Here is a 17,855-nt window from a genome sequence, read left to right as displayed (position 1 = left end):
CTGATTTTCAGTAGTTTTGCCCAACTTTTTGCTTTTCTTCCTCACTGCTTCTCCACACTCTCCATTCTCCCAGAGCACTCAGGCCCTGTCCTGGGCCCTGAACTGACTGCTCCCCATCCAGGACAAGATCACATTACACCATTTACTCTATTTCCACACCTCTTCGGTTGAGGACAGGTCCATAGACCACACTTGGAGCAGCAGTGCTTTGAACTGCATGCCCAACATCAGATCACACGACTTCAGAAAAGAGAAGAGTGCAAGGGTTCCAGGCAAGGGTAGTTTGAAAACGGGGCTGGACCACGGCAGGGAACAAATTTTATGAAAAGTACTAATATGCACTGTGCCGGGTACCATATGTATGTGTCTCAATTCATCCTTCCGGCAGCCTGAGAGATGTTATTATCTCTCATTTTACAGATGAGGAAACAGGGGCTCTGGGGAGATAGGTAATGTACCCAAAGTCACTTAGCTGTAAATGGGCAAAGTTGGGTCACTAAGGTCTGTCCATCCTCAAGGTCTGTGTTTTCTTCACCGACCCTTTGGCCCCCTTCTTACCAAGGACACAACCAAAAACCAGCCTGAAGGGAACACAGGGAGCACACACACAAAAAAACAAAGTTCTGGGAAATGGGAGAGAAAGGAAAAACTGGGACACAATGTTGAGATCTAAGTGCTGGGACAGGGCGCTTTCCTTTGTTTTATTGCGGGTAATAGGGAGCTTTTAAATGTTTTATAATGATAACATTTACCATTATGAAATATTAAATTTTTAGATATTATGAAAATAATGTCAGGATGTTGCATATATTTTGGATAATAGAAAAAAGAATCCCATACAACAGCTATTTAAATTTCATCAGTGTCTTTTTTCCTTGCATGTATTTTTCAGATCACTGACACTATACTCTACACACATTTTTTATATCCTGTTTTTTATTTAACATTAAATCTTTTCAAATGTCTCATGTTATTTTATAGTTTTTATCTCCATCCTGACAATGACCTCACTAATTCATCTAGTAAATACATCATGATTTGTTCAAAACCATTTTAATGGTAAAAATTTAGGTCCTCTCCATTTTTGTGTTATTATAAATAATGCTATGATGACTATGAGTATCTTTATGCATACAGGTTTTTCTGTGCTAAGGGATTGTTTCTTTAGGAGGGGGTCCAGAGGTAGCACTGCTGGACCATAAGAGCATGTTTATGGTTCCTGATGTGTATTGCTCGCTGCTTTCCAAAAGGATTATGCAAATTTACCTTATCACCAACAGTGCAGAGAGTGCCAGCCACTGGTGGATTCTGAGTGGGGAAAAGGGAAGACACTGTGGATGATTTCTATACATGTAAGAGATTTAACCTTGCTTTCAGGGTAGTAGGGAGCCATTGAAGGTTCTTGGCTAGGAGAGTGAGATGTGAATAGTTGTACAAGACTCGCCTGAGGTTAGCACTTGTGATACATAAGGATTACACTAGACTAGTAGTCAGGGGCCTGGTTCTCGTCTTTGTACTGTGGAAACTAATCATGGCTCCTAGAGCAAGTCACCTGTCTTTAGGTGTTAGCTTTGCTACGTTAATGAGGGTATGTAGTGAATGATCCTTTATAGTTTCATAGCACTAAGGTTGTATAATTCATCTGAATTCTGAACGTTTACTTATAGATACTTGACTCCACAATGAATTGTTCATTCCTCTAAGTTACCATGTCTAGTCAAATCCCAGTTCTTTCGGGGACGAAGAATGCCCGGCACCTACGCCACTATTTCCTCCCTTGTATTAATGGTACCACCAGCCCCTTGATCATGGCTCTCTTTCTGGTTCAGAATCACCTGCCACGCAGCGCTCAGGCAGCCCCTCATGCATGGTCAGCAGTGACACACAGAGGAGACCCATCCACCGTCAAGGCCCTGGCCTGACCCCATCCCTGACTCCTCAGTGCCTACAAGGGCCAGGGGACAGATGTAGAGAAAGAAAGTGAGGACGAACAAAGAGATACGTGCTGTGAACACTCAGATTGTGCTCACTCTGACCCATAACTGTTCTAAGAGCTTCACAAATATGACCTCATTTCACCCTCAAGCAATGCTAGGAGGGAGGTTATTATTACCAGTTTCACAATAAGGACACCAAGGCACGGAGGCGAAGGGGCATGCCCACAGTCCCAGAGTGGGAGGAGATGCCAAAGCTCAAATCCTGGCAGCCTGGGCTCAAATCCTGGAAGCCTGGGTTCGAAGACTGTGGACTCAGCCCTCCACCATGTCATGCATGAAGAGAGGAAGGAGGCTTGTGGGAGGAGAAGGCAGAGGTGATATGGGGACAAGAAGAGGAGGCCAGGATGCTGGAAGACAGACTGCCGAGTCTATAATCTCACCACAAGAGGATCCTACACTTACCACGCATTTATTCTCTTAGTCGTTAATTCTATAAAATTAAATGACTTTAAATGCAAGGAGTTGGATTAGGGGGACCACTCAGAGCTACGGCACAATGGGGATAACAAAGGTAAAAGAAACATGACCTCCCCTACTTCCCAAGAATTTACAAGTGGGTAGGAAAATGAGATACATAAATCACCGACTGAGATACACAGTGGCGTGAGATGAGCAGAACTAGGGGGGTGCAGATAAAGCCATCCCTCCCAGGTGAGGGAGCCAGCAGCTGAGGGAAGCTAAGCAGAGTGGGGGCCTCTCCCCTGCATCCTGAGCCACAGTCAGGATGATGTAGATTCATACAGGTGAGGGTAAAGGCGCCCCAGCAGGGAAGCGGGGGTGCACACAGGCAGGTAAGAAAGTGCACATGAGGAACAGCAAGTTTGGACTCAAGACGGGAGTATAAATGAGAGTAACAGAAAAATCAAATTGGAATGGCCACTGATGCCTGTAATAGACAAGATAACAAAAATAAACCCCCAATGTCCAATGGCTTAAGACAATACACACTACCTCTACTCCACAAAACAGACCAATTAAGTTTTCCTCATCAGCAAAATGGTTTACTCCAAGTGGTGTTTGTCCTTCTATCATTGGTTCCTCAACCCTCACAGGCATAGGATCCTCTGTTTCCACTGAGAACGAGAAGACAAGGGTAGGAAAGGAGCACCCTCCTCTGACACACACATCACTTCTGCTCACATTTCATTTGAAAAATTAGATTCAGGGTGGAGGGTGGGGCAGTGAGGGGAGCAGGGGGGAAATGTCATCCCAGTCTGGGCAGCCACTTCCAAGAAGCATTTGTACGCTGTGGGTGGGCAGCTGAAGTTTAAGTTGACCTGCTCGGCCACAGGGCCTTGAGCCAAGAAGACCTTAATGCCAGGCTAATGCGTCAGGCATCCTGGAGTCAAAAGCTGGCCTTGGGAGGGTTTTGAGCAGGAGAATTATGTCACCAAAGGTCTACACTTCGGAAAGAAACATCAGACAACACCATGCTTCCAAAGGAGAGGAACAGAAGGCAGGAGAGTGAGACTCCGGAAATAATGCAGCAAGAAGTGGGGACCTGAACAAGGGTGACAGTAGTGGGCTGATGAGAAGGCAGAAAGGAAAAAGGCAGGTTCAGATACAGAGAGGACAGGGTGACTGGTAAGACGGAAGGAGTAGGGGGAGGGGTCCACACAGGAAGGATCGGAGACTCAGAACCCCTAGGAGGCCCGGCAGGTAGCAGAGCCTTTCTCTCACTGCACCACTGCAGAGGTACGAGCCTGTGCCTGCAACAAAGGGACAGGCCCGAGTGCAGACACTCAGCTCCATTTGGTTTGGATGGAGCCAAAAGAAAAACATCGAGCCCAAGCCGATCTTTCCTGGATGTGTCTCAAAGACGGTGTCCGTCCGGGCTTCGTTTGCACCTGGAGTGGAGAGCGTCTGGGACTCGAGAGGCTGCTGGTGGACCGTGGATGTGGGCAGTTGCCAGATGTGGCCGACGCTGCCACCAGAGATCTGTTTTCACAGGTTTTGTTTGGAAACTCAGTGTGGGGCTGGGGAGCAGCTGGGAGTTTCTGAGTAATTGTGTACCCTGGGGGTGGAGGGAGGCCAAGTATAACAGCCTTTCCCAGGGACCCAAGTGAGGGCAATGCAGGAAGTCAGGTGAGGCCGCCCAAGGCCCAGTCTGAGGCCCAGTCCAAGGCCCAAGGTCGGCTCCAGTGCCCAGAGGAGGAAGCTCCACCCAGCTCCCGTATCTCTGATGCAGACATGCTGGGCACCCATCCCTGCTCTCAACCCCAGGGGCCACCTTCCCTATCAGGGACGTTTGGGTGCCTCACGTAAGTACATACTAGCATCCCCCCTGCACCCACCAAAGTATCCGATGTATACACTGAAACTCAAACAGATAAGGGATGATCATCTGCTCTGCAACGTGTTTCGCTTTAAGGCTCAGGTTGACTATCAGCTTTGAAGCTTTCCTTGACCTTGTTCTTTTCCACACTCCAGGAAGATTGATGGTCCTTCTCCTCCATGCTCAGGGCAGTCCTACCACCAACTTAACATTTAACCATCCACATTCAATCACCAAACGTTGTTTAAATACTTACTGAGTGTTAGGGACCGTGAATATGAAGACAGAGAAGCAGCAGTCCTTGCCATCTCTTTGGATCATGGGTCACTTGGGATGGCGTTCCTCCCTTCTGAACCTCTGCCTGGCTCAGTGGTGCTTGCTTAAGGGTGACAGACTCAAACTGGATTCACCCAAGCATTCTGCACTCTCTAGCGGAAGTCACCAAGAGTTGGCTCAAGGTCCAAGCTCTTCCTTTGAAATCCACGATCTGATTTGCCTGCCCAGGAAAAGGCCCTGGAATACAGATCCTGACTGCAGTTGACTGCCACTGGCAGGTGGCTATGCCTGCCTCATTGCATGGAGGGAGGTGTCACAACCCAATCTTTTAATTACTCAGGGTCATTACTGACGTGAGTGTGAGGACACTGGACTCTAGGGTGAGCTTAAGAGTATGTCTTTGTTATCAAGGAGTGATTTGTTCCCAAACAAGACAGGAGAAGTCTTGGTGTCAAAAGCCCTGTGTTCTAGTCTAGCTTTGATGACAGAAGCCCTGTGACCTGGGGTAAGTGAGACAACTCTCCTAGATCTTAATTTTGTCACCTCTTCCCCAGCGAAATGAACTCTTGCCTTTCAGCTCAAAAGTTCTTCTACTCCCTAATACTAAGATCGTATCCCTGGGTCTGACTTTGGGAGTTTGAGTTAACATTAAGCCCTTCCACAGTTTCAGCCCTCTGTGTTTATTTTTTATCGTATTTTTTAATCAAGAAATAAAAAGCAGCCTTTTTGACCAGACAGCCAAGATTCCCAGGTGGGCCCCTCTCCAAGAGAAGCACATATGTCTGTCAAGATTCTGAAAAATGTATCCTCTTCAATTCCTGTGTTTTTCTTTAAGAGAAAATATATAGAAACCACAAACATATTTGTATCGTTCCCTTATGATGCCTTCATACTTGAAGGAAGTGTTGGATTTTCTTGTTCTTTGGCTCAGAAAGCAATGGGTGACATCAGTGAGCTAAAACTGCAAGTTCTACTGCCCTTTCCCTATTAAACTTGAATGTTTACTTCTCAGGGGATTGGCCAAGAAAAGTCCATTTGGGCTGGAACGCAGCATATTTAGTCTCAGAATTAAGGTAATTTCTTTGGAAGAGTTTCAACCAAATCAATTTATTTCAGCGATGTTGGTGTTGGTTCCCCTTTTAAAAATTCCAAAGCCCCAGGCTTTTTAACTGTACCTGCTCTGCTAACATAATTCCAAGCTGGCTCTCACTCTGAAAGCCGTATACTCTGGGTATATGGGATCCGGTGATGCGAGCCTTGGGTGCACTAGGAGAAGACTGTGGTTTTACAGGGTGAGTGCCAATGCACAGATACAGGGGTCTCCAGAGACTGAAGACCCATGGGCCCGAGGGGTCCAGACAAGAACCACCCCTTATCTCTATAAATTTCCCTCAACAATAAAACACATTCACAATTTTTTTTCACTTGATCCTTACAACAATTTTGTGACGCAGACAGAGTAGGTGTCATTGTATCTGTTTTCATAAAAGCCTACAGGGATTTGGTGGTACTAACTGCCTTGGCCTGGCTGGTGGGTGGCAGATGTGAAATGTGGTCTTCTCAGGAGTAGTGGTCCAACCACAAGTCTATCCCATCCATCGAGCAGGAAGAACTGTGAGTGAAGAGCTGTTATAAGATGCCTACCCTTGAAAATGCCCCAGTCAGAAGCCAGGAGAGAGATGTGTAAGTATGAACTGAAGACCATCTGGAAGGTTTCTGCCTAAAATTGTTCATTCCACTTGCTTGTCCATGATGCCCAAAATTCTACCATTAAAGAGCCACTTCTTTCAGTAAAGAACTGGGACTCTTTTAATTCCTTAAGATTAAAAGGGGGTCCAAAACAAGAGACATAAAAGAGCTAATGGCATTGCCAAGTCCTTCTAGAGCAAGACTTAATTCTGGTGATATGAGTGAGCATTCTGTCTTGGTTCCTGAAAAACATATTTTTTCACATTGAGAAAGTAACTGTTATCTCTATTTTACTCAATGTTGCCAACATAAGTCATTCCTCTTGGTCAGACTGCCTCTTTGCTGTCCCCGAAACACCTAATAACCATGATTCCAACTCCCTCTTCGCTCCATATCTGTGCTCATTCTGGATGCTGCATGAAGATCTTCCCAGCTTTAGAGATGGAAAGTCTATAAATTTGCTTAGAGATCACCTATTCTTGTTCTTTGTTTAATAGATTAATAAATAAAAGACTGTGACTTCCATCTTAAAAGAAAAGAAAAAAAAAAAGATGAGCAAGAAGGTTATGCCAGTTGCCAAGACCATATAACGGACTTAGGTCTGGATGCGGGAGCCCAGCACTCAATCTGTCAAATGCTATTTCTCTGATGCCACTTCCATGTGCCATTTTGAAGCAGCAGCAGCAGAAACAAGAACAATAGCAACTCAGAGACCAGTCCAGAGCCTCCTCTCCACCCCTTATTCCATTCTTTTTGTATCCGAAACCCTCCAGTGCCTTATAAATGATTTACAAGAATTTACACGGCTGAAAAGTGTCCAGCTCTGTGTAGATCAATTTCTCAGGAAGAGGAAATAATACCTGGCTCAAACTTCACTTGTTTAAAGATCTAGTGATTCAAATTTGAATCCCAACTCTGCCACTAACTAGTTGTATAGTATGACAAGCCATCACTTCTTTCTGGGTCTTAGGTTTTTTCACCAACAAAATAAGGCGTACCAATAGTATTTCCATTGACTGTTTCAATTTTGACATTCTACTCAACGGTCTTAGAATCTTAGACTCTTTGAATTGGTATTAAGAGCAGGAAAATAACAGGCATGATCTGAGGGGCTTGGGAATGTTTTTATAGCCTACTTGCTGATGACTGGAATCCCTTTACCCATGAATGAAGCTTTTCTTCTCCTAGAAAAAGATCAGGCTTGCCGACTGACTGACATTCACACCGAAATGTAAATGACTGGTAGCTGGTTCTTCCTGGAAAGCCAGGTACGGAAGGGGGCAGCTGATGACAAGCGGGCATCAGGTAACTGCAGGAAGGGGAAGGGAAAAATGAAGGTACAAGAAGAAAAAGTAGAAAACTCTAAAGGTGGTCTCTGCCGGGGGTGGCCCTGGCAGGTTAGAGGGCAAAGGCTAGCCCAAGTGTAACCTTTCAAAGCTTAAAATGAAACACCAGGCCGTCTGGCCTTCCTCTCTGTGCCAAAACAGCCTCCCCTCTGGAGTGCAGGACTGCTTGACATCCGTCAGTTTCTGAGTTCAGGAGGTTAATGTCCCGCCCTGACTCAGGTCACCTTCTGCTCCACTCTCTGAAACTCCAGCTCTACATTTTTAAGACACAGATAATAAAACCTGACCCTGAGGTCTACCCCATTAAAGGATAAAACAGTAATCCAGACACGTACAACATCTCAGAGACATGGAAGCTCCATTTGCCTCTGTTCTGGAATGGGATGCCGACAGATTTACGATAATTTGGATATTGTCTTTCTTCATATATTAAACTTACTGTGGAAGAGACTGTGTGGAAAGTGGAAAAGCCCCCCAACTGTCCTAGCAAAAATATATGGTAATGCCTACTGAACTCAAGATAACAAGGGGCTTTTATTTCTACCCATGACACACATCCTTACAGAGCCTGCAGAAATAGGTTACGGCCCTACTTCAAATGTGGTCAGTTAACCACTTTTGGATGTCATGCGAGGCATAGGTTATAGATTACCTGAAGGAAAAGGGATGCTTTCTTATTCATCTTGCAATCTACCAAAATACCCCCAGCACAGTTCCTGGCATGCAACATATGTCCAATAATACTTACTATGGTTGAAGAATGAACTTGAGAATGGCCATTGTGCTACAGAGTGAACACAGCACTAGATTAGCAGAGTTAAGACACCAGCATTTTCCTTATGATCAAGGCATGGAAGGTAACCTTGTGTGATTTCTGAGACTAGTCCTTGAGAGGCTATCCCTCTCTTAAGATGCTGCCTGAGATTTCCCTGTAAGGAAGCTGGCCTAATCTATTAGAGGATGAAAGGTCACATGGAAAATAAGGACCTCAACCAACAGCCAGTACCAAGTTCCAGACATGTGAATGAGGCTATTTGGACCTTCCAGCCCAGCTGAAGGTCCAACGAGCAGAAAGCAGTCATGAGTGAGACCAGGAAAGCAGAAGAGAGACTACTTGGCTACCCTACAAGATTATGAGAAATAATACATTTTTGTTCGTTTGAAGCCACTAAATTTTTGCATGGTTTGCTACACAGCAAAGGCTAACAGAGCAAGAAAGTTAGACCAGATGACTTCTAAGGTGTTTTCAGCTTTATGAGTCTAAAACCCTAGTATAGAACCCATCATAGTGAGAACACAACAGTACTGCTAGAAGCATCTCTATTCTACACCTCTGACTTTTGCAGAGGAAACTGACACACAGTGGAGAGATGATTGTCCCAGTTTTGTCTTTAAAAAAAAGCTTAACTGTGCCACACAGATTCTTACAGGAAAGAAAGCAGAGCATGGCCCGTGGTCCAGGCCTTCATGACATGTCCACACACTTAGGAAGATGGTTCTTCCACTCTGTTTCCCAGACCAAGAAGCACTCCTTTCTGAAGAGCATCCAGTCCATTAATGGACAAAGCCCCCACCCAAACAGCCTAAGCCAGCAGACCATCCTTTCCTTTAAAAGACCCTAAATCTTTGTGTCTTTATCTTAAGACTAAATTCAAAAACAGAGAGTCCAGCTTTAATTTGGAGAGACTCAAGTGTTCTAACACATCCTTCTAAGAGTCACTTTGTATTCAGACATTGAGTTTCTCCTCTCTCCACCATATTTTTCCTACCCGTCTTAAGCAATGATTTCTATAGCCCAAGTGTGGGCTTTCCACTGCTTTTATCTGCATCCCTGAAACTACTCATGAAAATTCTTCTCCCTGAAGTATGAGCCATTACTAACATACCATACGGTCTGGCATTGATTTAGGGCCAACCTGGGAATTTCGGGGTTGGGCTTAGATTTATCTGAGAGGAGTTAAATATTTGGGGCAGGGGTGGAGTACCGTTCCAACAAAATGGCAAAAGTAAGCTTCAAGATGAGTGTCAGCAGAGAGAATTAAAAGAGACAATTAAATAAATACCTGGATGGAAAATCTGGGTCTAGTGCCATCAGTGGAGCACACACCACCCATTTTAGACACATTCTAAAGACAATTTCAATAAGTCATCTGAGAAGATGAATCAAATAAATTCCAAATCTTAAGAACAGATTGGTTGCTATACGGCTTCTTGCAAGTGGACCATTAAATCAACTTTTTTTCAAACTAACAGTTTCTGCTGTCAACACCAAGTGAAGAAGTGGAAGGAAAAAAAAATCGGTTAGGCAAAGGAATGACATTCAGATGCTGAAAGGGTGAAACCTGAGGAATACTACCCAACCACTGCTAAAAAACAACAAGAAGCTGGTGTTGAAAATGAAGACACAAAAGAGAGAGTTCTCCAAGGCTTAGCACATGGTCTGTGCCCACACGTGCTGATTGGCATCAGTGATTTGCCTAAGAAAACACAGCAGCTGTATTCCCTCTAGCACCTTCTCACCTAGGGCTCTAACTCCAAGTGACAAGAGTGACACTGGAAGGGGGGTGATGGCCTGCACCTTCTCACACATCGCTCCCTCCCATTTCTGGAACCAGCAGCCATCTGAACCTCTAGTCTTTTTCCAACCTATTGCCCTCTTAACATACAATGCCGTTGACTCTCACAGCATTGCAGACAGGTTCACTGGTCCAGGAAGTTCCACACACATCAAAGACGATGCAACTGATGAGAGTAAATGCCAGCATTCCCACTGGGTCCAAGCACATAGATTTGACAGCTAAGGGTGTTTAGTCCCAGGATAAACTATGTGATGACAGTCAAGTTCAGAATTATGGAGAGAGCCCTGGAGTAAGAATGAGACTTGGAGATTAGCCCAGCTGTGATAGTACCTGCCTGAGAGACTGTGGGTATCAGTTAACTGCTCTGGCCTCAGTTTCCTGATTCTGAAACAAGATGGTTAGACTGGATGATTTCTCAGAAGCCCTTTACAGATCTACTGAAGGTGGAATAAAAGCCTTCTCTTACCCCAAACCACAAGTCCTCACCTGCAAATTAAGTGTTGTGAGAATAAAATGAGTTTAAATGTGTTGAGAGTGTAGGACACTACCTGGCATGTATAAATTAAGTGTTCAGTATACGTTAGCATAAGTAAATCAATTAAAATGCTGTTGTTCTGGTAACTAAGAAGAAAGGGAAGAATAAACTAGTCCTCAGACAGCAAGAATGCACTAGAGGTGGTAACAGGAACCTGCCATATTTCCCCCCTCTTCCCATAATGCATCTGCCCATCTTTCTTCAACTGCTTTTTTGCTTTTATAGGGTATTTTTATTACAGATTAGCTTTCTCTATTAATTTTATTGCAGAGTAATCATAAAAATCAGTATAAATATTTTCCTTTACCTCATTAAAGAAAAATTATCTTGCTCGCTTGTTTTTTTAAGACTTCAGCAGTGTCTTCTGACCTTTGACTAAGTTTTAGTAACCACACATTGAAAGTCATGCCAATCAAAGATGTGTTAAAGCTCATGAACACCAACTTCTTAATGTTTGTCTGCTTAGAAAACAAGAGCAAGTGCAAGAAATAATTTAGAATCAGTGACTTTCACATTGGAGAAAAATTGTCAGAAACTAAGTAATGTCTTCAATTTCCTTTTATCCTGGTAAATTCAAATAAAATTTAAATTCTCTAATGTAGAACAGCACTTGGGTGGGAAGATTAGCCTAAGGGTTTTTTTTTTTAAATTACTTTATAATATTTTGCAGCCCCCAAATTTCCTAACATGAGGTTGTATTACTTTTATAATAAGAAAAAATACTGTTATTTTTTTGAGGTACATATTGGCGTAACAGTCAGCCACACTTGTACCAATTGCTCCATCCACTGACCTAAAGGCATGTCTTCAGGCACCAGGAAAACTGCCAAGATAGAAGATAGTGTCCCCTCCCTTGGGATCTCACAGTTTATGGAAGAGACAAGACATACAGATAAAGTGAACTGAAATACATTTAACACCAATTAGGATTTTCAGAGTAAATAAACTTAGAGCAAGAGAAGGAGCTGGGGCTTCAGGGCTTCTTTGTAACAGCATCACCTCCATCCTGCATTCACTGTTGTAACAGCATCACCTCCATCCTGCATTCACTGTTGTAACAGCATCACTTCTATTCTGCATTCACTGTTGTAACAGCATCACCTCCATCCTGCATTCACTGTTGTAACAGCATCACCTCTATTCTGCATTCACTGTTGTAACAGCATCACCTCCATCCTGCATTCACTGTTGTAACAGCATCACCTCCATCCTGCATTCACTGTTGTAACAGCATCACCTCCATCCTGCATTCACTGTTGTAACAGCATCACCTCCATCCTGCATTCACTGTTGTAACAGCATCACTTCTATTCTGCATTCACTGATTTTACAACCTGGGAGCCTGCAACTAGCCAGGCCACCACATAGGATCTAAGGGTAAAATGATGACTTCCCTCATCAAAGTCATAGGACAGGAGGAGATACAGAGACATTAAAAAGATCATTTAAAATGAGGTTTTATGGCTTGTAGTGCTCTTCCATTTACCCATTCATTCACTCAACAAAACTCCACTGAACTGTTCTACATCCAGCACAGAGAAGAGGGATAAATAAGAATTGAACCATACCCTCAATAAAGCTTCTATGTGAATTTTCAAGGACACCTTACATCCCCAGTGAGAATGACTCAGCAAATATTATTAACTGGATTCTACAGAAAACTGAAGCTTGAGTTAGTATGTTCAAATCCACAAAATTACTAGGGGCAAATCGGGGCTGGAACCCAGAATTCCTGATGCCCAGTCTCTTCTGAGCTTATACCTTTGCATTTCTTGGTTTTCACAGAAGTTTTTTGGTTTGGGTTCTTTTTTTTTTTTTAACCTACTCTCATTATCACAGTAGATGTAAGGCTTCTCTTATAACTGAATGGGAATAAGAAACCAAACCTGCTAAGGAAACTAAGAGAGGTTTTTGTGCAGCCAGAGACTCCTTCATTCATCCACCCAGACACGTGCCTGCTGCTGCTGCCTGATGTCACCTGGCGGCCGTGGGCAGGCCCATGCAGAGATGTTCACTTCCACATCAGCGTACTTCCTGCCTCACTGGGCAGGGCGAGACTGTCCACCACCAAAGTGGGAAAAATAATGTGATTTGTTTATATGAAGGAAGCGTGCTCAAAGCTCTGAGTTAAGATCCACAGAATTAATTTCACCACATTCTTCAAGCTTGAACTGCGGTCTTGGTGATGAAAGGTTCAAGCCATCCCTGCTGGGAAAGCAAACCTACAGCACCATCCACCTCGGTGAGGCCACCATGCAGAAAGTGGCTTTGCGTTCTGTGTACTAGCCTCTGCTTCCTGCTGGAGGCTGGGTACAATTGGAGAAGGCTGGGATGGGGGTCCGTGTGGCACCATCTCCCCACCCTGAGGTGCAAGGTGCTAGAAGATTCTTCCCTCCAGTCTCTCTGAGAGTCAGGGCTGTGGTCAGGAAGCATGAGTGTGGGCAGTTTAGCCTGTGCCAGACGTCAAATCTATTTCTGTTGTTTGTTTCTCATCTTTCAATCCTAACAAGTCCAGGTGTAAGCGGCAGGGTGGTGGGGTAAGAGACGCTGGACTGACTCCCACAGCCAGAGATCGTGTCCACTAACTCAGGTGCCCTGGGTCAAGTCCACACTCTCTCTGAGCTCCTTCTTCATGTATACAGGGGCAAAAATGTGAGAAAGCTGACTTTTGCAAGTGCTGACGAATGGGCCACGCACTCTGCTCAGCATATCACATGCATCCCCTCTCTTAATCCTCACCTTCCAGGAGGTCGAGACTGTCCCTATCCCCATTCCAGAGCTGAGAAAACTGAGGACAGAGAAGTCATGTGACAATGATTAAAGAGCAAGTTGGCAGAAGAATGAGGGCCACCACCCCAGGCCTCTGGACTCCAGGACGGGAGCTTGTAGCTGGGCTGTCAAAGGTAAGTGATGATGACTGTGGCCACCTTCATCTTGTTCCTTATTTTACTGGTAGTGATTCTCCTGTTTCTTTGTGAAGAAAGTTTTTAGATACTAATGACAGATGAATTCTTTAAAGCATTTTCTTAAAAAAAGGACCCTTCTAGTTATTTTTAATGCTCTTGTTTGCTTGACTTGGGATGAACCTATGATTCTATGCTATAAATGTTTTAACAAGCACATCAAATTTACTAAATGAAGCCAAATGATGAGGTCGAGAAGTCCCAATGCAGAAACCGTAGTGTTTCTCAAATTTCTAAATAATCATCTTAGATATTCGTTTTCAAAAGAATCACCAGGCTTCTCTCCTGGAAGTGCTGGCTCTGTGGCACAGAGTAAGGCCCAGGAATCTGTATTTTAAATACAACTGCTAGATCCTTCTATGGAAGAAGACATACGTGCACATTTTATGAACAAAATTAACTTTGAAGGATATTTGAAAAATGTAATAAGCTAAATAGAAAATCTGTACCTTTCTTATCCTCATTTTTAAGGAGCTTTATCAGGAAAGAGTGCTTCATGAATACTTTTATGAGCCTCTATTGATATGATAAGCAATAGTTAAAGTACTAAACATGTGCCAGATTCTGTGCTTAGAACATCAGCGGTATCATCTCACTTAATCCTCATAAACCCTCTAATAAAAGAAAGCACAACAGATTAACAGAAGATCAATTGATATAAGTAAACATAAATAGGTTCAACTCTCTCAGTAAAAAGAAACAGAAAACTTCAGATTAAGTTAGAAAACACAGCAATGATTTATCACCTATTAGTAAAACAAAGTAAATGACACAGAAAGGTTAAAAGCAAAAGATTTAACTTAGATGTGTCAGGCAAATGCAAATAAAATTCGAGAAGGAATAGAAAAAAGATCAGAAAAGAGTAACAAATATTAAATGAATAAAGCAATACTTTTTGTATTGATACTTAATAATAATAGTGGAAGTCATCAATACTTATGTGCTGATTAATTTAACATTTTGGTTAAAAACTTAATGATCTCAATTGTAAAAACTAGAAGTGAAACCAATAAAACTTAATAAGGCACTATTTATCCATGATACATCAAAGAGAAAGTTACAGAAGATTTGAACCATATAATTAATAGTTATAAGAAGAGATATGTATGTGTGAAAGAGGGAAGGAGAGAGAGAGAGATTTAACTTGGCATTCAGCTGAGAATATACCAATATACATGCCTATGAAGTATTTCAAATTTTTATTTAATACTAGGCAACAAATAAAGCTTTAATAAATTCAGAGTGCTTAAATTCTATAGCTACATTGTCTGACCACAAAATATGAGTAACAGTATTATTCCCAAATTGTTAGAGTTAGGAAGGAAAGCTAGAGGAAGTTAAATTTTAAAAAGTCTCTGAAATAACCTTAGGGTCAATGAGGAAATCAAACTGACAATTGTAAAGACAAAAAAATTAGGGGAAAAAATTTTGACACAATAAGGATAAAGCCAATATGGCACTCAAAGGTAAATTCTTAGCCACAAATATCGATCTATGAAACACCAGTGAAGTCCATTTCATCCTATGATGTAGTGTATCTGTCTCCACTGGGGATAACTCTGGCATCAAGATGAATTCTCCATAATAGCTGGTCTGTGCTTGGTGCTACCGTCTGTTTCAGGAGTAAACGCTAGAACTCACTGTGCAATTTGCGGGGAACCAAGCCTCCATTTCACAGAAGAGCAATTCAAACAGCGTGCACTGAAGGCCTCTGCAGCCCGATTTCACTGCCAACCCTCATCTCTCCAGGTCAGCACTGTCACTGAGGTCCAGTCCGTGTCCCCTCAATATAATTCCTTAGACTCTGCGTTCTCTGAGACAGGATTCTCCATGTAGCTTTTTTCAGTTCAAACCCCACCACCTCCGTTTCAGAAATTCTTCAGTGTCACAGCATGTGATTGGCATCAATTCCTGGTTTCTAGTATGAACACAAGTTTTTGTAAATGTGTATATATTTCATTGGTCAGTTTAATGGAAATGGGGGACTCAAACACCTTACCATCTTGTCCAGAAGGCTCTATTTAAAGTATCCTCTAAAAATGAGAAAAGTATTTTAAATAAAATAAAAATAAAAATCTTCTCTGATGCCTGCTTGCTGCAGACAGAGAAAAGATCAAGGCTGAACTCAGTACAGATTCCAGATACAGAGGGCAGACTACGTTATTTAATACCTAAGAGAACATGGCTGATTCAGATGGTTGTGTGTGAGATAAATTTAGAAGAGCCATCATCAGCTTGACATCACCTGCAGCTCCCTGAATATTAACTGAATTGGTGACATGACCCCCTAGGCCTTTCACACTGTGTGGGAGAGCAGCTCCATTTCCACACACTTTGCCCACCTACAATGTGGAACAGCGAGGTCCTGTCCACCTTCCCTATGTTCCACTGGGATTAGGGTCCTAGCACTGCTGGACACCCCTCACACTGACCCCGAGAGACCGTCTTAAGTTAAGTTCAGGCGGCTGGCAGGATGATCTCCAATACTCACCCTCCAGGACCACTATTCTTTCCCACTGTGATGGTTACTATATTGTGAAGCTAAATTCATGTCAGTAATAAGAAGCCACAGCTCTGGGACTCAGTGGGACTCTCAGTCCAAGAGCCTGTGCACTTCCTTTTCCTTCCATGAGATCATCACCTCCTCCCTGTCCACCTCCAACTTATCCCCAAATGTGGTTTGATTAGGTGAATTACAAATAAGTGCATTTGGAGAATCTCAATACAGCTCCTTGGGGACACAGAAGACAAACCAGGGCATTTAAAGGCAAAGGTGTGATTTGCTGTGAGAAAATCCCAAGAAAAACCATTATGATATTAGAGACGCCCAAGGGTAAGGCAGAGGTGATGACTGAGGCTGGAAGCAGGCTGTGAGGTCTGTCCTGGCCAGGGGCGAAGCAGCAGATGCCCCGGTACAGTGAGCTGTGGAATAACTAAAGCCAACAAGACGTTCTCAGGTTAGGAGGGGGAAATTTCGAATAGAAGCTTAAGTGTCAAAAAATTATTGAGCTCTCCAAACAAATGAGCTCACTTCAGTTCCCTTTGACCAGAAGTTTATAAATAAGATTGTTTACAAATTAGAATCGAGTTAATATTGTGGCTCTCATTTTCATTTCTCCCTCATCAGGAAAGAATCCCTGAAGAAAGTCCTGGTCCAGTGACTGTGCTAGAAATTAATTTTGGAAACTGAAAGGTTGTCGTGACTTCACTGGGGACATTAATCTAAAAGACTGGGGGTGAGGGGGTAGCTAAGAAGTATGTGAAATTCTCAAGGCCACGTGTTCGTTCATCCATCCACCCACCCAGAAGCACAGGCTGAGTGACTACCGGACGCCAGGCACAGGGGTGGAGGGCAGCAAGAGGGAGGATGCAAAGATGGCCTTTAGCAGAGGACGATGAAACAAAGAGCAGACCACACTGGCAGCCAAGATAGCAGAGTGGAAGGAGCCAGAGCTCACCTCCTCTCACAGACACACCAACGTCACAACTAACTGCAGAACAGCTGTCGGTAAAAAAGACTGGAAACTACCAGAAAAGATCTCCTGTAGCTAATAACTTAAAGAAGAAACCATGACGAGCCCAATAAACAACAAAGACCTACTGTATAACACAGGGAACTATATTCAATTTCTTATAATTACCTATAATGGAAAAGAATTTGAAAAATATATTTTTATATGTATGTATATGTATAACTGAATCGCTTTGCTGCATTCCTGAAACTAACATTGTAAATCAAGTACACTTCAATAAAAAATAAAACTTAAAAAAAAAAAGCAAACCACAGAACCAGAGAGAAGAACCAGCAGTGTTTTGAGGGAGCTGCAAGGGAGAGGGCATTTCTGGCCGGTGGCATCCTAGGAGCTGGGTTTGGGAAAATGAACAATGTTTTGATGAGCAAAGATGAGGAAAGGCCAGTCCTGATGAGCATCAAGCTAAGTGGGCATTTTGGGTGGGAAAATAAAAACAGCTACTGCACTGGGCATGTTGGCAGCTGTTCTGGGGGCAGAACCCAGGTTTCCTCGATGGCAGACTCACTTCACCATTCCAGATGCTAGCAGTTAATGGTTTTTAAATTTGACTGCACACTGGAACATCTGAGGAGCTTCAGACATTACTGGTGCCCGAGTCCCACCCCCAAAGAGTCTATTTCAGTGATTGAACTGGGGGTGAGGCCAGGGCATCAAGATCTTTA

The sequence above is a fragment of the Camelus dromedarius genome, chromosome 15, assembly GCF_036321535.1.
Source record: "Camelus dromedarius isolate mCamDro1 chromosome 15, mCamDro1.pat, whole genome shotgun sequence".
Taxonomy (NCBI): Eukaryota; Metazoa; Chordata; class Mammalia; order Artiodactyla; family Camelidae; genus Camelus; species Camelus dromedarius.
The sequence above is the reverse complement of the archived record's forward strand: the minus strand, read 5'-3'. Positions refer to the sequence as shown.